This window comes from Mytilus edulis, chromosome 8 (assembly GCF_963676685.1).
Source record: "Mytilus edulis chromosome 8, xbMytEdul2.2, whole genome shotgun sequence".
Taxonomy (NCBI): Eukaryota; Metazoa; Mollusca; class Bivalvia; order Mytilida; family Mytilidae; genus Mytilus; species Mytilus edulis.
The window spans coordinates 35,159,699-35,184,084 of NC_092351.1; the positions used below are offsets into that span (position 1 = coordinate 35,159,699).

General features: G+C 31.7%; 1 long non-coding RNA gene across 1 annotated transcript; it reads left to right on the forward strand.

The window, feature by feature from the left end:
- Positions 1–24,080, forward strand: LOC139485449 (uncharacterized). Its single transcript, XR_011655324.1, has 3 exons — positions 1–362; positions 19,760–19,946; positions 22,909–24,080. It is a non-coding gene; the product is annotated as an uncharacterized lncRNA (long non-coding RNA).
- The last annotated feature ends 306 nt before the right edge of the window (positions 24,081–24,386 follow it).

Below are 24,386 nucleotides of genomic sequence, written 5' to 3' on the forward strand. Positions count from 1 at the left end.
CCCGTAGTCATCAACTCATCCCTAAGGATTATGGTATCTCATTTCTATTGCGTCGTCAATATTCAAAATGGAATAAGCAGGCATTAGTAGTAGTATCTCGCCATGGGACAATTGTCTTTCTGTATTAAAACTTTCCTATAAAAACTAGAATCAATGAGATTGGTATGCATTCTAAGTCTATTTAGATGGAATAAATATTTAATGAAGCAACACTGTTTATATTGACAATTTTTCATTAAATGCTATGAAGACAAAGTTACATTTACTGTGACAAATATATTGCGATGCAATTAACGGGATTTGAATGTCTCCTATATTTGCTGTAGATTTTATTGAAATTAATTCTACGACAGCTTTGAATGGTAAGTCCATTAAGTGTATATCTAATTGATGAAGTATTGATTTTAATTTCATGTTTTAATTACAATGTGTCTAAGTGTTTGACGATATGTTATAGGAGTTTAATGAAAAGGAGATTATCTTTAATTATTCAATGTCTTTAATGCTGTCAAAAGCACTGTAATCGGCATGTTTTTATTGATGTTTTCACCGCGCATGGCTTCTGTTAGATGTTTTAATTCCTTAGAAACATTGCGCTGCTGAAATCAGTTTATAAATTGTATGTCCTTCAATTTCAGTATAATCTACTAACGTTTAATTTAATCACGATCAAAACAATTTATTAACCATCTGCTAATGGAAAGATAAAACTGAAATGGCTAGTTACAAAGAAAAAAATGAATATCTGAAAAGAAAATCATTACAGTTGAAAGAAAACTACCTTGACCAATTGTCTTATTATTTTTCTGACGGTGCCTGAAATAAATTTGGCGTCATTCTAGAAAACACTTTTATAGTCAAATATAGCCATTGTACACATACATTCCTTTACTGCACTTGTTAATATTTCAGTGCATTTATTTGTTATTTGTTCTCGTGTTGAGAGTTGTCTCATTGGCAAGCATACCACATCTTCTTTTTTTATTCAAGTGAATGTTGCTTTTATTTACTCATTACTCTATTATATGTTTCCCAATACAATTTACTGCTGGTGTATGTTAGTATATTATGACGGTTTTAACAGCAGTATGAAGAAGTAAGTATTCGAATCACTGAACTACATTATAATAAAAAAAAGTTTGATTGCAATTGAGACAACTATCTTAAGAGTTAAAATGACGTGGACATAAGCCCCCATCTCACCGTATAGCCTTAGTATCATAATGTTTGCAAGTGACTTCATGGTTTTCTTTGACTGGTATACTCATTGAAATGGTATAAAAAGTTTTAAAAAAAAAGAAATATTCAAATGTAGTTATGCTATTGAAACACAACTTGCACGACTATCAGTTGCACAGAAGTTCGGCATGAGGGCAGACACATTCGTATAATTCAAATGTGTTAGGAGTGTCAAGGGCGACAATGAGGCTGCTTTTGGTTTCCCCTTTGTCAATTACACAAACGCTGTGCTAAATATAGATCAAACAAGAATGTGTCCACAGTACACGGATGCCCCACTCGCACTATCATTTTCTATGTTTAGTGGAACGTGAAATTGGAATAAATTCTCTAATTTGGCATTAAAATTAGAATGATCTTATCAAAGGGAACATGTATACTAAGTTTCAAGTTGATTGGACCTCTACTTTATCAAAAACTACCTTGACCAAAAACTTTAACCTGAAATTTGCACTATCATTTTCTATGTTCAGTGAACCGTAAAATTGGGGTCAAAACTATAATTTGGCATTTAAATTAGAAAGATCATATCATAGGGCACATGTATACTAAGTTTCAAGTTGATTGGACTTCAACTTCATCAAAAACTACCTTAACCAAAAACTTTAACCTGAAATTTGCACTATCATTTTCTATGTTCAGTGAACCGTAAAATTGGGGTCAAAACTATAATTTGGCATTTAAATTAGAAAGATCATATCATAGGGCACATGTATACTAAGTTTCAAGTTGATTGGACTTCAACTTCATCAAAAACTACCTTGACCAAAAACTTTAACCTGAAGCGGGACAGACGGACGAACGAACGAACGAACGAACAGACGGACGGACGAACGGACGCACAGACCAGAAAACATAATGCCCCTCTACTATCGTAGGTGGGGCATAAAAAAGAATAAACGAACCAAAAGCTGAACGAAATGACAGACACTTGTTTCGTTCTTACTGCACGCAGGTGATAATGTATGAATATTTTATGAAACTAAGTTAAATGTAGTGTGCAGTATCAAAACTAGGAAAACGCTTATTTGGTTTGACACACAATTAATTATACTTTTTTGTTCATTCGATATTTTTTCTATTGCTATCCTTGCCTTTATTGTGATAAGAACGTAGATGTGTCATTGTGTAGGTACCATAATGTTAACGATGATAAAATTGAGAATGGAAATGGGGAATGTGTCAATGATGTATGTCTAGTGATCGCTTATGGCACAATAATATTTGAGATTCGCTGTGATCATTTCGAACAATTTCAAGATGCGCTGGACGTTTCGGTGTTAAATATTGTCGAATGTCAGAAGTTTACACGTACAACTTCGTGTACATGTTCAGCAATGTAAGTGTACCTATAAGTGTATAAAATAACATGAAAAAAGCAATTTATCACACAAACTTAAGATCGTTTTGTCAAATTTGTCTCCGTCATACTAAATAAGTATGCGATCATGGTAAACACTTTTACAACCCTGTAAATCATGAAAATAAGAATATTCAATTGTTTTAAATTTCCTTGACGATTTTTGTTTTTCTTTTAATAAAAAAATTATATGCATTGTTGTATCATTGTTATTTAAAGTATATACAGTCATTGGTGTTGCTTTATATTGGGAAATAAAACATCATATAAAAAGTTTAGGGAGTGGTACCGTGTATATGAAACAAATGTTTGACTTCTTATGAATCCTCTGTTATTGATTGTTTGCTTTCTCTTTTTTTTTTTGCCAGTAACAACTTCGAATAGCAACTACGAAAACCAACTCAGCCATGAACACGCTTTGTAAAGGCATATAAAATTGAGAATGGAAATGGGGAATGTGTCAAAGAGACAACAACCCGACCAAATAAAAAACAACAGCAGAGGGTCACCAACAGGTCTTCAATGTAGCGAGAAATTCTCGCACCCGGAGGCGTCCTTCAGCTGGCCCCTAAACAAATATATACTAGTCCAGTGATAATGAACGCCATACTTATTTCCAAATTGTACACAAGAAACTAAAATTAAAATAATACAAGACTAACAAAGGCCAGAGGCTCCTGACTTGGGACAGGCGCAAAAATGCGGTTGATTGTTTCAATGTCTATTTGTTATGTCGACTTAACCTTTAAAGGGGATATCAAATTTCTTAAAAGCGACTTTGTCTAGACTAAAAGTTACAGATTTTGACATAATAAATAATTCTATGCCTAGATTTATCTTTTAAATATTGGAATAGTATGACAATGGTGACATTTGTACCTGAAGCAGGTTGATTAGATTTTCTAAGTTATCAGTATTGTATCTCTTGATTCTTATCTTTAAATGGAACTACCTGGAAACGTATGGCAAATATTTACATTATTGATATTCGCTGACACATCTCTTATTTATTTCAAATATGTTGTTTTAAACTGGTAATATGACAGGTTCATCGACATCTTTAAACACAAGCATATGTTGCTGATCCCAGACATTCAAGCTTATCAGATTACAATATCTATCACCATATGAACTTCGCAAACCTGTTAGTCTTGTAATTATCGAGGAAAATCGTTAAACAATCCAAATATATAATGGGTCAGAAAACTATCAAGAGACTTCTGGACAATACCATTAAGGGTAGAAATGTTGTTGCTATGACAGAATTAATATCAGTTATGAATCATAAATACATTTGAAAGTGTTTAATGGGACATATTTAAAAGTACGTTCACCATGCTCGTAAGATTATTTGCCGAACTATTCTTATAAGTATGACTTATAAATGAAGTACATCGTATACATAAAGTACTCAAATAGTATTTGTTGGCAGTACTTATGATTAAGATAGAACACTTCAAGTATTGATAAAAAGTTCGTGATAATCGAATAGTATACGCTCTTTCCCTATTATTTATACCACATCAATGAAATCGTGGTAGCGTGACCGCCTCGGTGTGGTTTCTATCATCGTATAGATCAAACAAAATACTTCATGTCGTTTTGAAAACAAAATCAGGATTTATTCCGTAATGCATGTCAGAGCATTAGCTTGATAATTTTACCTGCAATGCTTTACTTTTACAAATTGTGACTCGGATGGAGAGTTGTCTTATTTGCACTCGTACCACATCTTCGTATATATATTAACATATTGAACAACAATCAAAATAAGCTATCTCTTTGGCCAAACTTCTCGATACGTATCATACTAAAACAAGTCTTATATGCAACATAGTTAAATACAAATTGACTGACCCGCTTGTCGTATGGAACTCGGATTTTAAAGGGGGAGTACTGGAATAGTAATGCTTTTATATTTTAATAGTTACATGCACACTATAATATGCCAACACACAATAATTTCAACTTTGTCCTAATAAGCAGCTTAGATTGATTTTTGTATTAAACTTTACTCCAAAATTATCGAATGTCAGAATGATATTATTAGATAAAAAAAAATATTACGGAAAATGTTGTAAAAAGATTTATTATAGATTACGCTGAATAACTATGATTTCCCAGTTGGCTTCAGTGTCATTTTCAGTATGAAAAGATCGAATATTTTAAAAGCAACTTTTGCACATGCTCTGAATTAAAATTACAAAATGATATTTATTTTCAATTTCCGTTTCTCAGTTTTGTCTGGATGTTAATGTCACAATATGTTTAGTACGAAAACGTCAGAAAAAAATTCTTGTCATTTCTGCTGATACAACTCTGTCAATTTATTTACTTTACCACACGCTTATTTCAAGCAATTAATAAAAACAAAACCAAGAAGTTATATATTAGTGAATGGAAACAACCATAATGTCTGTATCATTTAGTTTCATGTAGAGCGTTCACTTGTCTCATTGACAAACATACCACATGTTATAACTATATCACCATATTTTTTTTTAAACCAAGCAAACCCTAACCGTATAGTTGGATATAAAAGCCTAGACATTAAAGAATTGTAAAAACCAACGGTCTAATTCATGACAGTAGAAAACAAAACAAAGCAAAAAAAAATGACACTATGAATATTACGAAAAAAGAAGCGAAAGAAACCAAAGGGGAATTTGAAACTTTTAGTCGAAAACAAACTGACAATATCCTGATGATTTAAACGCAAATACGGTATACAAAGTTCAACTAAGAAATCTAGTCTGTCAAAAACGAACTATACCAAAAAAACGGGGGATATCTTACATATTCCGGAGGAGTAAGCAGATTCTGTTGCACATGAGGAACCCGTCATGTATAAGACATTCAATTAATTGCTTGCACTATTACACCTGTAAAATTCTATATTCCCCGAATCTATTCAAAATGCAAAAATTTATATAGCATGAATTGCATAAGATCGCTCACTAATTTCAAATTCGCTAAGGGCATGAAAAAAATATATAAAATGAAAGGGCTTTGATGAAGAATTGGATTGTATACTTTTTACTTTTTTATTTCCACATTAACACTACCTAACAAGACACCCCATGTGTATATGTTTCAAAATATGATCTGTCATCTATTGTGGCAAGGTTGTTTGGTTATTTTTTCATATTGTAATGGTTCAAAATAGCGTCTATTGCATTGAGTAATATGTTTTGTAAAAGTAAAGCACGAATACAGGGACCAGCTGCAAAAATAATTAAATGTTTAAGTCAATAAAATACCGGAAAATTTATAAATTACACCCATGGTTAGTTTTGTTGTGACAACAAATTCGATTTCAATTTCCGTTAAATATTGATGACAATTATAATTGAAATTTGAGATAATGCTCACGAGAGAATATTTTTAAATCACTATAATTTCACTATATTGATAGTTGATTATACGGTACATGTGCTTCCAAATTTTGCATATCAATTGGTTTGTAATCCAAGAATAAACAAGCCTACTCAGTATAGATGTAAGTGAACCTTAATATAAAAAAGAAGATGTGGTATGATTGCCAATGAGACAACTATCCACAAAAGACCAAAATGACACAGACATTAACAACTATAGGCCTTCAACAATGAGCAAAGCCCATACCGCATAGTCAGCTATAAAATGCCCCGATAAGACAATATAAAACAATTCAAACGAAAAAACTAACGGCCTTTTTTATGTAAAAAAAAATGAACGGAAAACAAATATGTAACACATAAACAAACGACAACCACTGAATTACAGGCTCCTGACTTGGAACAGGCACATACATAAACAATGTGGCGGGGTTAAACATGTTAGCGGGATCCCAACCCTCCCCTAACCTGGGACAGTGGTATAACAGTACAACATAAGAACGAACTATAAAAAGTTAAGTCTTTATATAGGGTCGGGGTGATAAATTATTTATAACTCCCAAATCAGTTGTAGATCTGGTTTTATTTTACTTTTAAAATTCATTTCTTATTTCTAATACTCATAGTCATATAAGTTTATAACGCTTAGACACGACACCTTCTTTAAATCTTCCGGTTGATACACGATTTGCTCTTGGCTACAGCTTATGTAAGTTTCTCTTGTATATACCTACATCTTCAGTTTTTCTAAATCTTTAGACCCGACCGTTATTTTCTGAAGGCAATCCGATCAATCGCTTAGAACGTAGGAAGATCGACCTTTTGTTCACTTTTTGTATTTCAAATAGATTGAGTGTTATTCAATTGCATTGTGAATTGTTTAGCACATATCTATTCTTATGTTTTGCATGATATTTTTGTGCTTGACTTCAAGCAGAGCAATTGATATGATATTCAGGACAATGACATTTAAATTCTTCTATTCTTTCAGTTCGTCAAGACGATTTTGTCCAGATATTCATTTGTAATCATGAAAATTCTGTGTTATCCTGTGATTCCTTTAATGAAGAGCTGTCTGCTGAATTTCCTTTGAATATTACCTCACTGATTTACTCTAAATATTACCCCATTGTTTTATTCTGAATATTACCTCATTGTCGTATTCTGGATATTACCCCATTGTCTTATATTTTAAATACCTTTGCACAATTTATCTTCATCTTTTATATAAGCTTTGGATTTCAAATATTTTGGCCACGAGCATCACTGAAGAGACATGTATTGTCGAAATGCGCATCTGGTGCAAGAAAATTGGTACCGTTAATTTTTTTACTATAATAACACAATTTAGGAATCTTAACAATGCCACAAAAAATAGTGTATTATTTTTATTTGTGTGTTTTCTATTTTTATTTGTGTGTTTTCTAACTTTGAATAATTGGTATTTGTTAGTTTGTAAAGCTTACTGTTGAGTGAAATGTTTATGGTAATTAACTTAATCGTTTATATATAGAAACCATGCCTTTCTGACAGCTGTTTGACAACATGAAATATGACATTTTCTTCTAATAAATATTTTAATTATGCAAATGATGACCATATGAAAAACGTGGCATTCAATCTGCAGAACTTTGTACTTTTCATTAGCAATGAAAAATTACTATCTCAAATAACAGGGTAATATATCATTTTCAATCCTATTATTGAATTTTCTTGTTTGAGCATGTATTTTGACATATTTTTAACTAAACTAATTTTAATGAGTTTTTAAAACGTTAAAAGCATTAGTACCGTGGCTTTATTTCATTGCAGGATATTCCCCCAGTGTTTTGTATTGATTTGCAATCAATCTGTGAAATATATCTCCCCTTCGTCATTTATGCCTTTCATTAGCATTTACTTGATTGGAAACGCCACTTTAAACGTTAAATAAGAAAATAATGTCCACGTAACTCGATCTCGCGTGCAACGTCCTGGTTTGCAAACTAGGATTTCAACATTAGAATAAACACAGGAATGAACATGTGAGGTTTCCGAAACACTAATTAAGTTTTAAAAGGTTATACATCAACCCGGATCGGAAATTATCTTGCAATTTTCTCCAAAAAAATCATTACAGTTGATAACTGTATTCACCAGAGTAGGACCAAATATCTTTTGACAATAAAACCAAATAACATTTATGTAGAAACATGCTTGATTGATTGGAATAGTAATCTTTTGGGAACGGATCTGTTATAGAGCTTTAATTGTGGTGGAGCGTTGCCTTGCATGCAAGCATACCTTTATTTACAATTGTGTGTAAATACTTTTTAAGCAGTAATTGAAAATTTTCTATCCTACCTGACGAATCAATAATTTTATCAGATTTAATTGTTTTTTCAATAAACTATTTGATGTTCGTGTTTCTCTGTTCATAATAGCAGTATAAACGACAAGTTTGAAGATGTCTAGAGTCATACGTGCCGGAACAAATCCTGCTGAAATTTCTTATCTTTGCATTCGAATCCATAGACCGACCTTTTCAGAGATATAAAGAAGTAATATCACTAGTTTCTATGGATCCAATATATTCATTGATGTAGTAAAAGGTTGCCAATTGATTTCCGACATTTGAAATCAAAGGATAATGCTTTACCAGGTAATTCAGCACTTGAGAAACCTTATGGCCATTGTCTTATTATAAAACGTCCAGATTAGCTTTATTTAACCTTTCTATTAGGTTTAAATTGACGCATATGTTATGACTAATCATTATAACAATCATTATGTCTATTTGTAATTGAATTCTATAACTTCATCAAAACACCAGAACAACTGAGAAATTCTAGATAAAATTGAACGCAAGATTTTCATAAAAATAAATTCTGGTACAAATCAGGAGAAGTTTCAAATCCGATTGTGATCAATCTTTTTGCAGTGTCATATTATGTAATTGTAACCGTAGGCTAAACATTATGTAAGTTAAGGGATTGCGTTCGGTGAAAACGTTCTGTTAACTCTGTTGTTGTGAAGATTTTAAGTTGTCAGTTGTGATTGATATTGTAGTTCCAAATAGAATATTTAACCTAATATCAAAGAGGGCTGCATTTGTGTTTGGCTTTTAAAATGTTTAGCCTGGTATCATTTAAGCTTGGCTTTAACGATGTTAAACCTAGTATCAAAGAGGGTAACCTTTGTGTTTGGCTGATGTTTTAACTAGTATCAAGGAGAATAGCATGTGTGTAAGGCTTTAGTAATGTTTAAACTAGTATCATGGAGAATAGCATGTGTGTAAGGCTTTAGTAATGTTTAAACTAGTATCATGGAGAATAGCATGTGTGTAAGGCTTTAGTAATGTTTAAACTAGTATCAAAGACATTTCTGGTTGGCTTTAACAATATTGAATTTGGAAAATATGAACTGTAAGCAAAACCAAAAGAAATCAAATCGAAGCTGACAATAAATGTCTTTTAATAAGAAATTATTTATGTCTTGTCAGATTTCAAGACCATTTTAAGCAGTCTACGATGCAAGCGTCTCAAACAATGTGTTTTCTTTAATAACAATAAAGGTATCAAATGGAATGTTTGGCTTCCGTGATGCTCGAGAGAGGTCATAATATTTTTAATTCAAAACCTGATCCTACAGACATTGAAGAGATGAGTAAACCAAAAAGGACGTCAAACTGGCCTAATCCGGACATTTCTATATTCTATTTAAAGTGAGTCCTTTGCAGAATTCTCATATATTCTAATTTCTATGTTTACATAAACCATTACTACGCGATACTTTTTACAGTCTGATTAATGATGTAGATCATTTGTTTACACTTCTATAAATCGACTCAACAAGAATAAATTTACATGTTTTTGAATAATATTACGTTTGTGCATATACATTTTGCTTCAAATTCCAGAAATTTTTCACAGACAATTCATTTCTGCCATAGACCAGACTGATATATAGAAAACTTGATATTTAAAGGGTACTCAAAGATCAAAAGTAAATTGAAAAGTCTTAAAAGAAAATTAGCTAGATTTTATTCAAGCCGCGGACCATAGTTTAACAATGCTACTTCATTTGATGAAAAATTGAGAAAAATAGTCAATTCAAATATCATTTTATAATGCTTCGTATTATTTATTGGTAGAATCATTGGCTTTGATGTGTTACATAATAATGATTATTTACTGTTATAAAACGAATATGATTCAAGATGAAGTTTTTAATAGTAATCTGAAATGTTTGTATCGTTCCCTTGGTACAGTCATATTGGCTGTTATTTCCGTTTTAATCTGTCCAGTTCTGAATATTGGTTCGTTTTTGTCTGATTAAATAGGGTTATCATGATAATACGTTATAAATCTTTTGAAGAAAAAATTCAAACTGTTCTTTCATCTTTCTTCCGTGAGTTTTAAAAATAGATGCGGGTGTTGACAAATAAAATTGACAGAGAAAGCTAAATGTTTGCTTTTGATTGATTGGTTGAAAACAGTGTGTTATATATCAGGATAAGTTACTTGTTTATACAGCGATATTCGTTTAATATATCGCTGGGTTTTATTTAACAAACCTATGATTTAAAAAATGATATTCTTAAAAGCAATACGTGTGATAAAAAGAACACTATTTGAGGTCACAATATTAAGACCTTTATTTCAAGATGTTTCAAGTTGATGCATGCATGAACATTATATTTTGACAAACCACAAAGAACTATTTTTGTTAACCATTTCTCATACAGAGACAACCCTTACATCTGGAAAAAAAATAAAAAAGAGAGGTTTTGGTAAAATCTTCTGTTCATCAAATTAAATATACAAATCAAACAAGTAATTTGAAATGAACAACATAATTATTATAAAAAAAATCCCAAGCATGTGTTGTACGATTCCCGTCCTACAGTTAATGGATATTAGCATAATTTTATTGACTTCAGTTGAAAATTAAGAATTGTTGTTCCTTTCGACCTGATGAAAACGAAAGCTGAAATGTACATTTTTAAACATGTCGTTGGGTTTTTTTTTTTAGCTTTCTTCTGACCTTCTTGATTTTAAGGACCATTGTGAAGAGATAGTATTATTGTACATATCTTCTTCTGAAACGTCTTAATGGAGATTAACCCAGTTCTTAAAACATCCAGCTTGACAGACTTATACCATTGTCATTATTTAACTTAAAGTCAGATTATTCATCGTTGGCTTTGTCACGTATTCAACATTAATGTTAAAAACATTTCAAGAAAACAAAAACAAATAATCACATTTTTCTACTACCCAAACGTATTCGATCTAAGGACTCACTTGTTACCAAAAAAAGTATCAGATCATTGTCAAATTTCTGTTTTATTCACCAAATAATAAGGATTTCCAAATATGATAAACGTGAATATCTTGCTATTTCTTAGAAAGGTACAGTGGTATAATATTCATCAATTGAATTTTAAATTATATAGATTAAACTCTCTTTCAGATACTGTAAAAATAACCTATTTAAGATTTCGTCTGTATCAACCTTTAATTAAGTTAAGAGACCAAGCAAATGCGCTAACATGAAGGCTACCATTATTTTGTACTTGTTTCATTCTAGTACATTTCTACAAAGACTTCTGATCCAATAAAAGGAATTTTTTTTTATGATCTGATAAATCTTATTTCCTCAAGCATATATATATATATATATATAATGCTTATTCAATGTAAATTACTTATAAGGTCACATCACATTACGCTTCATACTTCTTCCCTTTTAAATTTTCTCAAAATAGAATATCAAATGAAGTGATCTGATATTTTTAATTTTATTTATGAATTAAAACAACAAGTATGCCAGTACTAGTACTAAAATCAATAGACGTTCATAAATTGACAGCACAAAACAGTCACGTAAACCTTGATGATCGTACCGTCGTCGTCAATCCTAACGTTACTTTGGTATCACTGTTTTCAAAATCCGAAACGGTGCACATCGCTTTTCTAGGATAAACATTGTCGAAGTGACCACAGTTTCGAAGTTTATTGTAGAAGCGAAAGTCAGCGGACTAATAATGTGCTTTATCGATTAGCAAATCAAACAAGAGGAGCATGTTATCTGTCAGTATACATACATTTTCTATGTTTAAAAAAAGAATTGCACACAAAATGGTTTCTAAAAGAAAAACAATATATTGACTGTTCCACTTTTCTTTCAAGAGAACATTCTGTCTCTCACTAGAAAAAATAAGATGTTTACGTATTTCATCTGAAAATTGTCCATAGAATTATACCATTTTCCTGAGATTATAGTAAAAGGGATGAGGCAATGAGAAAATGTCTGAATGAGTTCCTCAAACTTTCCTCTGTCAAACTAAGATGAGATTTATGAAGTCATTATTTGTTTGATATACCGATGATGCTATATAGCAAATTGTGGGCATACGATTCATATCTTATAAACTAACACTTGCATGAACTGCTATAAAGTATATAGCTAAAAAAAATCCATAATTTTTTTTTTGACATTTCCAGTCGTAACTTATCTGTCTTCCTTCAATATTAACATGGATCAGAAGAACTGCAGAACAATAATTACTCATTTGTGAAAGCTGCACAGTGTCTTATAGCTGTTTACATCCTCGTTTTTGGTCTCTGGTGGGTAGCTGTCACATTGGCAATCATACAACATCTCTTTGTTTTCATATAAGTCATAAGTGTCTGTTGGTGAATACATATATGAAAAGTTATAGTCGAGAACACCGGCTGCACAAAAATGATAGTTTCCGTTCAAGCGATCTAGGTAATTATTTCAACAAAAAGATTATGACTGTGTGACTTCAAACATATCCTCTTTTGTGTAACGGGAATATAAACGTACAGCTTCTTAATTCTAAATACAACTTCTGTCTTGTTGTTATTTCTGTGTGGAGTTAACTGGACAATTCTAAGCACTAATGACAAGTTTGAAAATATATTATATCAATATCACTTAATGTATAAAAACATGGTATAGAACTTGGAAGTACAGACAACTATGCCTTGCTTCTGGTAAATTATATGATTGTTTATGTTGATTACAGTAGTACAATATCTGCAAAAACTGAGGGATTATATAATAGTACTCAAGCTATGGAATCGACCACTCGGATGTAATAAAATAGGCATATAAACAGTAATAAAACAGAAAAATCACATTCACAGTTATCGATGTTTGGAACTTTGCAATAATAAAACGCTCCTAAAATAGTATATAGGTTTTAAAATGTAAACACGTGCATGCTTTACCATGTTGAAATACACGTAGGGTATAAGATAATACAATAGTGGAATATATTGAATTATTTATCAAAGACTCAGAATCAAAGACATGGTTTATTCATTGAGCATTTACAAACACATTTTGAATCGTTTTTCGTATGATACGGTCAGATGAATTGTGATTTCATTTGAAATTTAAGTACTCTTTAACTGAATTTGTTAAAACTAATGGCCTTTCAATAATTGATTTAGAATCGATACTTCATTCCATGATTTAACATCTTTCAATTACTATTCACTGATAATAATAAATGCATCAGCTGCCAATAAAAGTATCACGGAACCGTCTTCTGATGTATTCATATACGACTTAGATATAGATGATCATAATAGAACTGTTGAACGTCCAGTGGCAAGTTATATGCAATATTTTGGATGAAAACATTTGAAATGTGTCAAAGAGTCAATACCCCGACCAAATATCAAGCAGAAATCAGTCTTCAACACTGCGAGAAAATATCGCTCCTCGAGGCGGGCGTCAGCTGGCCCCTCAACACAAACGATACTAGTCAACACTTAGTCATTTTTTCTAAGGTACTAGTACACAAGTTTAAAGAAAATCCTATCACATTACCGAACTTATTTTGACTCTGCACCAATCAGTCTTTGTTCTTACCCCTGAATGCCACTTGATTAGCGGAGGGCAGCTAAAAAGTCTTTGGTTTGAAACCGACGTAGCGGAGGGCAGCTAAGAAGTCTTTGGTTTGAAACCGACGTAGCGGAGGGCAGCTAAGAAGTCTTTGGTTTGAAACCGACGTAGCGGAGGGCAGCTAAGAAGTCTTTGGTTTGAAACCGACGTAGTGGAGGGCAGCTAAGAAGTCTTTGGTTTGAAACCGACGTAGCGGAGGGCAGCTAAGAAGTCTTTAGTTTGAAACCGACGTAGCGGAGGGCAGCTAAGAAGTCTTTGGTTTGAAACCGACGTAGCGGAGGGCAGCTAAGAAGTCTTTGGTTTGAAACCGACGTAGCGGAGGGCAGCTAAGAAGTCTTTGGTTTGAAATCGACGGTTAGCTCTGGCACTATAGAGATGAGCACGCTATACCACGATATCAGTGAGGCGTTTATTTAAGAATTGAATGCTCTTTTTTGTAAATTTATTGGGGTGTAAAAGCGTTGACCGAAGTACATTTTGTATGAAGCGCGGAAGCGCTTCATACTTAAAATGTGCGCACGGTCAACGCTTTTACAACCCTATAAAGTTACTAAAAAAAGCATTCAATACTTATAATTACATTTTTAACTATAGGATCATGAAAACACGCCTTTTATCAAGTTTTTATTTTATTTACCTATGCACTTTATTGTGGGACCTCGTGTCATCATGAATGAGAAGTTTTATTGAGTGATACAACTGCTTAAGGAATAACACATGATGTGCAGTTAGCCAATCAGAATAACGTATTGTAATGAAACATATATCTAATGTAATTATTAGATATTGATTTACTAAACAAAATGTTCAGGCAAAGTTTCTTTAACATAATTAAAATAGTTTAACAAACATTTTGAACTTGTAGTTTTCAGAAACAAGTTGTTATATGTTTTAATTATTTAAAACAGTCTTACTGATAAGCCAATTTGAAACACAAGTTGTGGAGTGATCACAAAATTTCGCTATCACAAGTATTTAGTGATTTGCAAATATACCTATCTAATTTTTGAAATACTATTGAAAATAGTAAGATAGTAAATATATGCGCAAGGGGAAAATAAGATAGAGTTCGACTTGTTCGGCTTTCTAGAAATCATGAAAACAAAATGATATAAGAACCTGGATTTGTAACACCCTTTGGATTCGACCTGTAGCCATTGGTATTCCTTTTTGTAGTGCTATATGTAATTCTAGGTTTCACGTTTCATATAATATATCATAGTTTAGAATAATAATCAGAATTTATGAATATCGCCAGTAATCGTCGGTGACTCCTTTTTGTCTACTGAGAATTCGGTGTTGGTGTCAATCGTCTATCATGCTGAATTATTCACAGAAGTCTAGACTCGTGCCGATCTAGCATTTACAATATGGTGTAGTCTATAAGTCATCTTTTAAAACAGTACGGGGACTTATAGAGATAGATATTCGGTTGACTTCTGTTGTGTTGCTTTTTCATTGACGTAATCTTCATGAGACAAAACTAAAAAAAATGTGGTAGCATTGCCAATGAAACTATTATCAACCATAGACCAAAGGAGAAGGAAATGAACAAGTTTGGGTATATATAATACTTCCATGATCTCATTAAGAAGTAACAAACTATAGTATTATGCATGTCAGGCAACAGAAAAAAATAACTTTTCGTTTTTAATATTAATAATTGCAAAAGTTGTAATGGCAGCATCAATTTAATTTCTAGTCTGACATTAAAAAAAATTGTTATGGCAGTTTTATTTTGTATTCCTAAAATTTCAATAAATTTGAAATGTGACATTTCTCTGAGGACCAGAATCCTTTATGAGCCTCAGTCAATTAGTGTCCGTCGGTGGTCAGTTTATTGACGTTTCCGTTTATCATTGTAACAGAATGGAAAATTCTAAATTTGTCACTTTGTTCATCAATTAATACTAATGAGACTTTTGTGGATTGGGAAACGTATCCGATTCCGATTTTATTATCCTGAATATGGATTTATTAGGGATTACAAAACCAACCTAATTCAGCAATATTAGATCGGGGAACCAGTTAATTTAACACAAAGACCACAAAATGGAGCGATTGCCTTAACTAAACTATGATTATAATATTATACAAAAGATCAAGCTTTCCTATATATTTTTTTAATTTTCCTGTTTTTATGACATAAGAAGAAATTTGAATTCGTAATAGACATCATAAACATAAAGTGAAATCCTCCGGTAAGTTATGCAACCAAGAAAACCATTCTCTACTAGCTGTTTAAAGACACTATGTGAATTTGAAATTATGAATTTTGAGATTTTCTTATACAACACCATTCTTTAAAAATGCTAGCATTTTTTTTTTTTTTATCTCTTTGCAGTTTGAATCTAAATAACTAAAAACAGTGAATACAAGTATATTGAATTATAAAATACATTTTATGATTTTTACCCGTTTCTTTCATATCATTTTTACTTAACTATCTTCATCAACTTTGTTTATTACCGTTTTAGTCGAACTATTTGCAATTTGTAGGATGTATTCAACTAAATGTATAACATGTGTGTACTTTAAAAGCAATCATTATTTTAATTTAACTTATCAACTTTCTTCAGTGACAGTAAAAAGGATAGTGACACGGTAGACCAACAACTAGATCTTCCATCATTAAAGCTATAATCAGCCAATATAATCAGCGTAAGAAAAAACAGTAACTGTCGTTTGAACACACTTTTAACAAGAGACCGGATTACTTATTTATTACATTGTGTCTCGTAATGGAAAACCAGAACTAAACAGCGATAAACACAATGTTATTGGCATGAATGTGACAGAGTTTACTACGAGGTTCCTCAATTTGTTCAGTGGTGAATCAAGTGAAAATAATAAAAACATTTTAAATGAACTAACACATAGGACATAAGATCAAAACTTCAAAAGAAAGTACAGCGTCATGAAGAATGAAATAAACAATTAATTTCCCCATAGGCGACAATGGTAGCCTTTTTCGAGATACAGACTTTAGAAAGTTGATTTTTTTAACGAAACCTTGCTAGAATCAAGGAAAAGTTATTAGGACAGTATTTTTTGGTCCCAAAAATATAGGTTCGCGTTGCTTTTCTTAGCGTATTTTGTACTTATCTCCCATGTCTATCAATTTTGCCCTTAAAAATACGTGTCTTGTCCTAGCGTTAAAAAGTCATCTCAGTGCCTTTAGGGAATAATTTTTATTTTGCCTTTTGTATAAAGCAGAATGCACGAAGTCTCTAAAAATTCAAAATAACGGGCGCACATGTCGACCAATCAGGATTAGCCATACTCTTAATTCTGAATACCATGTTATGCTCATAAAATGGCTGCGCCCATAAAATCTAATGGTGTATTGTAACCTGAAGGTAGTGTTGTAATCTTGCTGCGTTTAGCAACCCAGTGTAATGTTTATGGATTTGTTTTTTCACTGCTCTTTAATTTGTCATTGGTTAGACAATTTTCAACAGTTTTGAATCGAGTGAAACTTATGCGCATTATATAAATGAAACATTCATAAGGATCTGACTGTGACATTAAAAATTGAAAGAAGTAAGAAATCAGTTTTTAATGTCTTTGACACAGTCATCTGCGCCCTAATGATGTTGTTTTCCTTTTAAAAAAAAATAGAACAACGGACGGGAATTATTAGATTTAGCAAGATTATACAATTACAATGTATAATGATAAAACATTTGTTCTTCCTGATTCTTAAGCTTGTTCACATAAATGTATCAAATCTACTTAGTGGTACAAATCTTTAATCTCATTGCGATTACATTTTTTGTAAATCTAAATAGGGTATTGATTCCGCGAGCAGTTTACTTATGGTTTCTTCTTATTTAAAAAAAAATCAATTGCTTGTTCAGACAAACTATCTTATGAATTATTTGACATATATATTTTCTTTTCATTCGTCTTTTTTTAAGAAAACTAGTTATATGATCAATTACAATGTTAAATACAAAACACGCACGGTTCATCGTTATCATTAATTTATCTCAAATTCCTAAAGGAATTTTAAGAAATGAGAAATCGATTAATATCTCCCTTTGACAGTCTTGGATACATAAAATACATTAGGCTTAATAGTTACTTAAAGAGTTTCGTTATTTTCCAATCGTATGTAATGACTTCTTTCAGTTTTTTTAATGTCTGCTTAGGTACATCATTTGCATAAGAGAGTTATTCACACTTTTTAAGTCTTCATTTCAATAACTAAATTACGCGACGAACAAGACTCAATGTGTGTACACCGTCTTGAAACAAGGATTTTTATAGTAAGACTGTAAAATCCTTGATTGTAGTAAGTGAGCTACAAAATATTTTTGAGCAGATAATTCGAGTCCATATGAGATATATTAAGCAACAAAAACAATATTTGACCAAAAACTGTAAGTCAGAGATGACAGACATCACACCACAAAGACCTTAAATAAAAGAACAAAAACAAACAGTAAAATAGCAACAGAACTAGAGAAACATTTAAATTAAGTAACTTAAACCCGATCTCAATTTTTATACAAACTCAGTGTTATTAGATTAATAATTTCATCATTGCCTCATAAAAACTGCATTTCAAATACTTCGAATTTATCAAGTAATAAAACTGTTTTCGAATAAATACAAAACAGAACACAAAAAAATCAGGAAAATGTATCATCTTTTGAAGAAGAAAGCTTAAATTTCCATTACATATTTTAGAATTTGACAACTAACTTATAATTAAAACATATATATATTTCCTCAAACTGGAAGTCCAATTAACAAACAAGATTTGATTGTAACAGAAGAGTTGAGCGACCCTTTGAATTTAACGTTCTTGAGCATTTTATTTATGTGCCATCCTCCACTGGAAAAGTCATTTCCAGCTTCACAATTTACTTGTCAATACAATTGAATTCTATTGATAGGACATTGGTCTGACAGTCAATACGATGGTATTTACAGAGAAAACCTGGTTGCTGTAATTTATTTGATGTACGTCTCCAGTACGTTAGGCTATAACGCATTATCATTAACTGAATATTGAAGAGCTGTTTCGGATTTTATTTTTAGCTTTACATAGACAGCTATTTCGGGCTGACTTGTATGATTTGAATAGTATGGCTTTATATAAATGATTACCGGTAATAAATTTTATATCAATATATGGGTTTTTTTCACAAATCACTAAGCTTTTAAAGACAGGTTTGAAATCAATCCATTAAATCTGTTCTATCAATTTCTGTTTGTCATATGGCTCTTTAAGTAATTTTTGTTCATCCATGGCTATAAAAAAAATTCAACTAAATCGTTCATGATGAAACTAAATCCAATAAAGCGCCTCGGGCCCACTAATCTTTAGTTGCTTTTTTTCATTTTAATTCCAGATGAGAGTATTCCGTTTACTTTATAATGAAAGCCTGAAACTTATCAAGATGGAAATTGAAACCAAATTATAACTTTTGTCTCCTTAAACATATTACTGGAAACTATATTTAAAAGGAATCTATAGAAAGGAGAAACGTTCAATTTCAGGCTTATGTAAGTCAGTGAGTATCCGTTTCATTTGCAATTCAGTACTATTTGATTTTATTCATTTGACGTTTTTATGTTAGTTTCGTCTACAGATTGCTACACCGCAGGCAATAGAAAGTGATTCCATTATATACATCAAAACAACAATAAAATCTCATAAAACAAAAATCAATACCGTTTATTCAATATTTATCAACATTTTACCAGCGTATAGTTCTACCGTGTAAAGTGCAGGACGTCTCTTCATTAAGTTTCTCATAAATGGAAGCATCTTTAAATGATTATTGTGACGTCATAACCTCGTGACAATGTCGCACCTGAGATGTTAATTTCAGAATCAATTTTTCAGTTTTTCAGATTGAACCATATGTTGATTGTCAATTCATTTGTCGGTCGTTGCTGATGATGGAAGTCTTGTCTACTAATCAAGCCTAGAAGGACTATGAAATGACATTGTTAAAACTTGTGTGTGGGACAAAGACTCTTCCAATACGTAACTAATAGAGACACGTGCCTTGGATATTCTATTTCTAAAGGTACGTTTTATTTTTCATTTTAATATCTTGTCGATAATTGATGTGAGCTCTGTTTTAGTTGATAATATCATTCATACCCAAGTGAAATCTATTTAAATCTTTCTAATTAAAACAGATTTTTTAAATCTGTAGTTAAAATCTGTAGTTTCGCCAATGAATGTAGAAATTCAGAAGACTTAGTTCTTAAAATTATATTACCTTTATCGTGATGTTTGATTTTCCTTGGCAATTGTTAGGTTTACAGAAAATTTCAGTAGCAAATCTAAACACATCTTTAGCTTTGATTATATAATTTTGATTTTTTATAGTAGAATCTATTTCATGGAGAGTTCCAATTTTTGTATTTAAGTAATTTTTCACAGTGCACCAGTTATTTTAAATGTTAGATTTGAGAAACAGAAGTTTTGATTAAATTTGATTTATAGTAGAATCTAGTTCATGGAAACGATAACAAAAGATATTTTTTTATTTATTTCTTCTGTGCATCAGTAATGTTAGATGTTGGGTTTGAGAAATAGAAGAATGATGTTGTTTAAGAATAATCCATCTTGTAATTCGACAGTACGTTACTCTGTCATAATCACATTTTATACAAATTCAATCGATCAATTTCTTCAAGTAATCAGTTTTTATAAATAATCACATGGATACAATACAAGATTACGGTGCCGAGTGTCTGATGCACTTTGCATCGATACATGTAAAGAATTATGCCCAGTTATATGTATATGTAAGTGTTTGTAACCGAAATTGGTCATAAAAGGTTTGTCTGTTTTTTTGGGTTTGTTTTTTTGTCTGGGCTTTTTCAAAATTCCCATGAAAATTTGCTGGTTTTTTTTCAAATCTTTGTAAAAAAGTCACTTTACTTTCTTTTTAATCTAAAAATAATTATCAGTGAGACAAGCATGTTTCAAAAACTAATACCACTTGCAATGTATCTATTATATTTTTTGTTAATTGCATTTGTATATTAAGAAATTGATTTAGTGAATTAAAATAGTATCCAACTAAAAACTCCGAGTTTTTTTTCTTATATGCATATCACATTCTAAGTATATTGTAGTATTAACCTCTCACTGTGCTTAAACGGCTGTGGGTAACTTAAGTTACCCACAGCCCAAGATGGAGCCGCCTTGCGTCGGTTAGATACTTTTCTTCTATAGAATAACAATACCACGAATGCATCAATTAAACAACTGAATTTAAAAGTTGTATAAATCATTTAGGGAAACCCCTAAACTGGAAAGGTGATTAAATTCTACAAAATAAACGATCACAGCACGATTTTAAAAAACACTTAGGCTGTCCGTAACTTCAAAACAACTTGTCCGTAACTTTTTTCATCATACCAATAGAGATGTCCGTAACTTTCAAAGAATCGACATACGCTGATGTAATGTTTAAACTGATGATAGAGATTGCATCGAATACGTATTCACAAAACGAAGTAGATGTCTAGTATGATATAATTCATTGTATCGATGGAAGACAAAATTGGGAAAAATATGAAAAAAATCACGATAAATCCTCAAAACTCGGGTCTCATTTTGTATAACGTCAGGGTATCCGAATCGCCAAGTTCGGAGGGTTGTTTCCGATCATAGCAGTATGATAAACTGTTGAAACATATCATTATTCGTTTTTAATTTTGAACAAGTAGACTACACAAGTATGTTTTACACATACATGTAGCATGTATACACTTACAGATTTTCTGCCAGCAACGACAAGGGTAGCGTGAATCCGGGATTTTGGATTTTGGAAGGGAACCCTAATTGCCCAGGCATGCAGTGGATAGACTATACGAGACTTAAGTGCACAAACTTTTTCCGTCTTTTTGAAAAAGCCAAAAACACTTTTCTCTCATCCTCACAAAAACCAAGATTTACAGTAAAAGGGAAAACTTAAAAAAAGGACATTTTGTATAAATGAATAAACCTAGTTTTACAGCAGCTGCATATTTCATTTGTATGCAAGTTGCATTAAATCTCATTAAACTGAATAAAACTAAAAGACACAATAGGTAATAGTCAGTGACAATAAAAGGAAAAGAGCAGTCAACATAGTGTAACAATTCGACATAGTATATAAATAACTACGTAGGACAACAGGGTAATTTAATAGTCTAACAACCCTTGATAACATACAAAGAGAGAAAAAAAAACATACTAGGAAACATATTCAAAAAATCATAACACTATAACTAACTGGTGGGATGTATAAATACCGAGCCGCGTCAAAGAGTATTTATCAAAATACACATAGAAAGAAACAGAGGTGAAGGTAAACCGCAAACATATAATTAAACTTAAAACATTAAAGAGTATGGAAAAGCCTTGGTCTGACAAGCGAAAAACGTCGATAAGACGCACATCAGTAAATAAAAGTTCAAACCATAACCAGGATGGAGTACCACAAACCCCACATAAAACTTCTGTGGTGTAAGTATGATGCGTTAATAAAATCACATTTGGTGAATGAGTAGTATAAACGGCCGCGAAGGTTACAAATATGATGTTAATTGTCTTCTAATTGTTGAAATTATAATTCTTAAAATTTTAAATCAAAAGTTACCCACATCTAAAAATAAAGTTACGGACAGTCTGCTTAGTTTCGATCAAAAAGTTACGGACATCTTATGCATTTTTTAAAGTTGACCTTGCGTTTTAGTGAACTCTATATTAACAAATTTATGGTAATTGTTAGTCATTTCTTTATTCAATAATCCTATAAATATTTACATTCTGCATGAAATACGTCGCAAAAGGTACATTTTGTATAAATTAAATATCAACGAGTTTAGAGTCCGCCATCTTTGGCTGTGGGTAACTTAAGTTACCCACAGCCGTTTAAGCACAGTGACCTCTGTCGCATTAAAAATAAATCGGGGATTGATATGCACGTGTATGAAAACGTCATTAAAGCACACAGTCTAACTAGATTTATTTTTCTTTAAATACAGATTTATGCCATATTGAAATCACTTGACCTATTCACACGAAGATCATGCTGATAAATGATCTCAAGCGTAAATATTTCTTTCAATGCAAATTTATGTATAGTGGGGCACATTTTTATTGTATTCCTGTATTGCATGTGATCTTCAGTATTTGTTTTAATGCGCATGTTATAATCGTTATGAATCTTTATTTGTTTTACATGAACATGTATCCAGTTGCCTTAGATAAGCAGATAAGATCCTAATTTAAAACCCGTGTTTCATTATGACTAATTCAGTTCCAGGACTATATTTGCCTTTGAGTAGATGAAAAATCAGTAATTGAACATTTTATCAACGTCTAAAGCAAACAATGTTAAATTTACATAAAGGCTAATTAACGTTCGACAGTTAAGCTTGTTTATTCTTGTGTCAACTTACCGAAGGTGTCCTGATATTAACCAATCAAGATGCATTGTGACATTTAGTACGGAATATGTTTCCGACATGCAGATGTTGCATCCGATCCAAAATGTCAGACCCCACGACTTTTATTGGAAATTCTGATTTTAGAACATTAACACTCCTAAAACGGTTATGTTTAAAATTCATTTTTTTATATTTATCCGACAGTTTCAAATAAGGAATATTACGAATGGTTTCCATAGTCACGAAACATGTATGAAGTCATAAAGTTTTCACAGGACAATTAAGAAAAAAAACATTATTTCATTTAGTTTAAGGTTCAATGTACGACCAAGTATAGAAGATGGCTGATATGAATTTACGTACATTCTGTTTTCTACGAGCTATTATTGAACTAGAAGACAGATATGTATTTACAATCGGTTCGGCTTCGGAGTTTGTGACAGTGATGATCTGAACAACAATGTGGACCGTAAGAGGAGTGGAGTAATGTATATTTGTAAAATTAAACTTTGGAAGATAATGTTCCTCTAGATTGATATATCCGCTTATGACCTCTTTCTTTTTTCTTGTTTTCTTTTTTTTTCCATGGCGTTGTCAAATTGGTGATTGGTATCTTCGCTTCTCTTTTACAAGAAATATATTACGTCCAGATATGAGAAAAACTCTGAAATTCATCATTAAAGTTGTATTGTAGTTCTTCCTCTTGAAGACAAGCTGAATGTCAAATTATGAATATAGACATTTAAATTTATTGCGGTAAATGAGATGTGGGACGTTCAAACTCATAAGTCGAAAAAAAAAACTGACAAAGCCAGGGCACAAAAGAGCCAAACCAACTGACAGACGGTACATAGAACACAAAGAAACCCAAAGACTGAGTAACACGAACCCCATCAAAACTAAGGGTGATCACAGGCGAAAGGGTGAGTAGATCTTGCTTGACATGTGGCACCCGTCGAGTTATCCGATCTTTTTTTTATCTAAACAAACAATTAAAAACATATGAAATAACGTCGAATAAATTATAGGAAAAAAAGAATAAGGAAGATACAGTTTTATTGCTGCTATTCATA